The following is a 6000-nucleotide window of genomic DNA, read 5'->3' on the forward strand; positions in this document are numbered from 1 at the left end:
CGTTTTTAGATTCTACGTTTGATGCATACATTTTGCATAGTCATTTAGGTCTAATTTTATAGCCATTTTATTCTATTATTAGTTATTTTTAGCTAATTTGATTAGTAAATTAGTTAGTTTTTCATAATTGTCGATTTTGGATTAATTTGTAATTTTTACTTTGTTTTGTAGGAAAAATGGAGTTTTTGAAGGACTGAAGAGAATTTTGCCATTGAGGAGTGTCTTCTACAGCCAAAGATGTCAAAAACAAGTTTTCAAGCTGAAATATGCATTGACCAAATTGTGCATAACTTGCCGCATAAGCTATGCAGATCTGCATAAGGAGAAAGATCATCGTTCGAACCAGTGAAATGTGCATAAGGAGATCGCATAGCTTATGCACATTCTCGCCTCCCTTATGCACCTTCACGGAATTGTGCATAACCTATGCACCAAGTCATGCGTTTCGCATAAGTGACTCAGAACCAGCTGAAATCGCATAAGGGACCCATAACTTATGCGATCCACTTATGCATCCCATAAAGAGTTCATTAATGAGCTGGCAGAAGATTCCCTCAATTAATTCCTCCTAGAACATACCATTTTAGGGCTCCATGTCAGAAATTGCTATAAATAGTCCCATTTTCCCATTTTAGAAAGGAGAAAAGGAGCAGAAAAGGAAAGGAGAAGAGAGGCAGAATTTGAGGAGTCACTTTCACCTTCCACACCATTTTCAACCAAGATTTGCAGATTTCTTTCTTCCCTTACATTTTTCTACATTTCTAGTGTTTAATTTCTTACTTCTTAGCTTAGATTAAAGCTTTATTTCCATTTAAACTCATCATATCTTGTAAGCATTATGGATAGTGAGTAGTTTACTTTTGATTCTGGAGTAAGGGTTGTAATATTTGAGATATTTTGTGAATTTTGATTGGGTAATCCATATTTTGTGGTCTTAATGAGTTTTATTCATTTCTTGTATGCTTAATGACATGCTTAGTGTAGGATCCCATTAAGTGATGTTCTTAATCCATGGTTGAAGCACCGAAAGGAGAAGACCTTGTGATAGATAATCAAGAAATTGGACTTAATTAACTTAGACCTAGAAATAGGCTAAGGATTAAGAGGATTCACAGATTAATTAAAGAACTTAATGGGTCTTAATTAATTCTAACTCCACGAAAGTAGGATTAGTTTGATTAAGGCACTCTTTGTCTCACTCGAAAGGGAATTCAAAGGATTTAAGAATTAATCTCCTTAAAACCCATAAGTTTCATAAAATTGGATAACCGATTTAAATCCCAAAATAGCTCGAATATGAAATCCGAACTCCTAATCGCCTTTTTACCATTGTTAATTTTCAATTGAATTTAATTGATTGCCATTTTCAATATTGCCATATTTGAACTTGCCTATTTCAATTTGATGCAATTTTAGTTTAATGCAATACATTGTTAAATAGAATATTGATTTTGCACATATAGATTTTACGCTCCATTACTCATCAATTCACTTCTTTAATTTCATAGATACTTCGATTTAGTCAACTTTTATATCAAAAATTCAATCATTAACACGACTCCTCGTGGGATCGATATTTTTCTATACTACTTGTACGACCCGTGCACTTGCGGTAGGGACGCATCAAGTTTTTGGCGTCGTTGCCGGGGAGTTGTTTGTTTAATATTGAATTTTTGATTATTTTAGTTGTTTATAGTTTATCTTTGTTATCTTTTCATTTTGTGTTTGTTTGTTCTTTTTCAGGTACTTTTAATCTTTTATGAGAAGAGCTAGAAGCTCAAGTGACACATCCTTATTGTTCAATCCTGAAATTGAAAAGTTTTGTAAAGCCAACAAGAAAGAAACCAGAAAAAGGAAGGAAGCTTTGAGAGAGATTGAAATTGAAGCAGACATGGCTGATGAAAGAATTAGAATTGGTGTTGGTAATGCTGGAAATGGTCAAAACAATGAAAATGAAGCCCACGGAGAAGAAGTTGTTAATGCAAACGTGCCTAGGGGAAGTATGATGGATCATGCTTTTCCACGTTTTGATGACTTGAGAGAGAGCATAGCAAGACCAAGGATTGATGCAAATAGTTACAAGATAGATTTTGGAGTTCTTCAAATGATTCAAAATTCTCAATTTGGAGGTCATCCTTCTGAAAATCCACACACACACCTGAAGAAGTTTGCTATGATTTGCGACATGCAAAAACAACCTGGAGTGTCTGATGATGCAGCAAGATTGAAGCTATTCCCATTCTCTTTGAAAGATAGAGCATTGGATTGGCTTGATTCTTTACCTCACAACTCCATTACAAATTGGGAGCAACTTACTGATGCATTTCTTGCACAATATTTTCCACCTGGAAAAACTCAAGAGCTGAGGAATCAAATGACAGCTTTCAGACCAAGAGAAGATGAAACTCTCTATGAGTCATGGATGAGATGGAAGGAATTAGAGAGATTATGCCCACATCATGCCATTCCAAAATGGATGATAAATCAGAATTTCTACACAAATGTCACTCCTGCAATCAGAGAAATTATTAATGCTCAAACAGGAGGAGAATTTATTATAAAGCATGAAGATGAAGCTTATGAGCTATTGGAGAAAATTGCAAAGAATACTCATCTTTGGAGTAGTCCAAGAGGACCAGCTCCAACTCAAAAGAGGCAAGTCTTTGGAATGTATGATCTTGACCCATTCAACATGATTAATGCAAAGTTTGATGCACTTACAAATGTCCTTGCTAAGAAGATGGAAGATTTGAGTATGTTGGTTAGTTCATCATCATCAGCTGGAAGTACACAACAAGTGGCTTATGCAGAGGAAACTACCAGCTGTGGAGTAGACTATGGAGAACAAGCAGCATATGTTGGTAATTATGGAAACAAACAAATGGGGAATTCTTATTCTCAAACTTACAATCCAAATTGGAGGAATCATCCCAACTTTTCATGGGGAAATCAGCAAAATCAAGTTCAAAATCAGAATTTTCAACCACAACACAGAGTCAAGTTCCATATCGCAAAATAGGCAACCACCGCCTAATTTTCAGCAGAAAAATATGAACCCTCCACCAAAACAAAGAAGAACGAAATTCCATCATCAAGCTTTATTGCAATGATTCTTGCTAACCAAAATAAGCATGATGAGGAGATGAGAGAGATGAAAGCAAGGTGGAACAGATGCAAACACATAATGTAATCTTGGAAAACCAGATTGCACAACAAGCATCTTCCTCAAGTGCTAAATCTTTTGGAAAACTGCCAAGTCAACCAGAAAACCCAAGAGAGCAATGTCAAGCTATTACTTTAAGAAGTGGGAGAGTTGTAAATAATGATGGGAGTGAAAACACGAGAAGAGTAAAAGCAGTGAGAAGAGAGAAAATGAGAAAATACTGATGAGAGTTAAAAACAAGAGAGTGCATAAAATTGTTAAGAGGAAATTGAAGAGAAGGAAGAGAAATATAGACCGCCTGAACCCTACAAGCCACAACTTCCCTTTCCACAAAGATTTCACAAAGCCAAGCTTGATAGGCAATTTGTGAAGTTCTTAGAGGTTTTGAAGAAACTTTAAATAAATGTGCATTTTGTTGATGCTCTTTCACAAATGCCCTCTTATGCAAAATTCTTGAAAGAAATTCTATCAAACAAGAGGAAACTTGAAGATGATGAAACTGTAGCTTTGATCAAGAATGTAGTGCTATCCTCCAAAGGAAACTTCCTCCAAAGCTCAAGGATCCAGGAGTTTTTCAATTCCATGCCACATTGGGGAATCATGTTCTACAAAAGCTTTATGTGATTTAGGGGCTAGTGTTAGCCTTATGCCCTTTCCATTTATGAGAAGCTCAACATGGGAGATCTTAAACCAACCCACATTTCTCTTGATTGGATGTGAGTCAATTAAGTATCCTGAAGGGATTTTGGAGAATGTGCCTCTGAAGGTTGGGAAGTTCTACATACCTGTTGACTTTGTCATCTTGGACATGGAGGAAGATTTTAATATTCCAATTATCTTGGGAAGGCCTTTTCAAGCTCTGAGAGCATTGATTGATGTCAAGGGAGAAAAATTAACTCTTAGGGTTGGTGAAGAGCAATTGGTTTTAATTATTAATAACACTATAAAAAGCATCATTCAAGTCGATACTTGCTTGAGAGTTGATATCATTGATGAGTGGTTGAAGAACACTTGAAAGAAATATCCAGAAGATCCACTTGAAAATTGTTTGGTTCATGGAGGAGGCATAGACTATGACAACCCTCATGTAGCTGCAAATGCTCAACACTTAGAGGGTAGTCCACCATTCATTTCTGCTCCAGTTTTTCAACTTACACAAAAGGAAAAAGTTGAATTTAAGCAACCATCATTCAAGGAAGAAGATGCACCTAAGGTAGAACTTAAGCAACTTCCTTCTCAGCTCAGGTATGAATTTCTTGGCACTAATAACACTTATCCAGTAATTGTAAATGCAAACTTGAGTACCTTAGAGGCTGATAAGTTGTTAAGAGTGTTGAGACAATTTAGGAAAGTCTTAGGATACACCATAGATGACATTAAGGGAATAAGCCCACACTTTTGCATGCATAGAATCATTTTGGAAGAAAATTGTAAGCCATCTATTGAACATCAGAGGAGGTTGAACCCAAATATGAAAGAAGTTGTTAAAAAGGAAATTTTGAAGTTGCTTGATGCAGGGATCATATATCCTATCTCAGACAGTACTTGGGTGAGCCCAGTACATGTTGTTCCAAAAAAGGGTGGAATGACAGTGGTCAAAAATGAAAATAATGAATTAATTCCCACTAGAACGGTGACTAGTTGGCGAATGTGCATAGATTACAGAAAATTAAATGTTGCCACTAGAAAAGATCATTTTCCACTTCCCTTCATTGATCAGATGTTGGAAAGACTAGCTAGGCATTCTTACTTTTGTTATTTAGATGGATATTCAGGTTTTTTTCAAATCCCTATCCATCCAAATGATCAAGAGAAAACCACTTTTACTTGTCCATATGGAACCTTTGCTTATAGGAGGATGCCATTTGGGTTGTGTAATGCACCAGCCACTTTTCAAAGGTGCATGATGGCAATTTTCTCAGATTTCATTGAAGACATAATGGAGGTTTTTATGGACGATTTCTCTGTTTATGGATCTTCATTTGATATATACTTGGCTAACCTTTCTAAAATTTTGCAGCGATGTGCAGATACTGACCTTGTGTTAAACTGGGAAAAGTGTCATTTCATGGTCCAGGAAGGGATAGTGCTTGGACATTTGGTGTCTAACAGAGGAATAGAGGTTGATAAAGCCAAAGTTGAAGTGATAGAGAAGATGGCTCCTCCTACCAATGTCAAGGGAATTCGAAGTTTCCTAGGACACGCTGGGTTCTACAGACGCTTTATCAAGGATTTTTCTAAAATAGCTAAACCTTTGTCTAATTTGTTAAGTAATGATACACCATTTGTATTTGACCAAGAGTGTTTGGATGCCTTTTGCAGGTTGAAGCAAGCTCTTATCACTGCACCAATCATGCAACCACCTGATTGGAGCCTACCTTTTGAAATTATGTGTGATGCTAGCAACTATGCAATTGGGGCTGTTCTTGGTCAAAGAAAGGACAAAAAGGCTTATGCTATTTATTATGCTAGTAGAACACTGGATGAGGCTCAAACAAATTATGCAACAACTGAAAAAGAATTTTTTGGCAATTGTCTTTGCATTGGAAAAGTTCAGACCTTACATTATTGACTCAAAGGTGGTTATATTTTCAGATCATGCAGCCATCAGATATTTGCTCCGTAAAAAGGAGGCTAAGCCTAGGCTCATTAGGTGGATTCTGATGCTACAAGAGTTTGATTTAGAGATTAGAGATAAGAAGGGAGTTGAAAATGTAGTTGCTGATAATCTTAGTAGGTTGAAATTGGATGGTGAAGAATTGGATGAAATCCCTATTGATGAGTTTTTCTTGGATGAACAACTTTTCTCTCTTGTTGCTAAACTACCTTGGTATGCA

General features: G+C 36.3%; 1 non-coding gene across 1 annotated transcript; it reads right to left on the reverse strand.

Moving 5' to 3' along the window:
- Positions 1 to 2359: 2359 nt before the first annotated feature.
- LOC131177708 (small nucleolar RNA R71) lies at positions 2360 to 2466 on the reverse strand. The gene has a single exon (XR_009147044.1). It is a non-coding gene; the product is annotated as a small nucleolar RNA R71 (small nucleolar RNA).
- Between the last annotated feature and the right edge of the window lie 3534 nt (positions 2467 to 6000).

The sequence above is a fragment of the Hevea brasiliensis genome, unplaced genomic scaffold, assembly GCF_030052815.1.
Source record: "Hevea brasiliensis isolate MT/VB/25A 57/8 unplaced genomic scaffold, ASM3005281v1 Scaf7, whole genome shotgun sequence".
Classification (NCBI taxonomy): domain Eukaryota; kingdom Viridiplantae; phylum Streptophyta; class Magnoliopsida; order Malpighiales; family Euphorbiaceae; genus Hevea; species Hevea brasiliensis.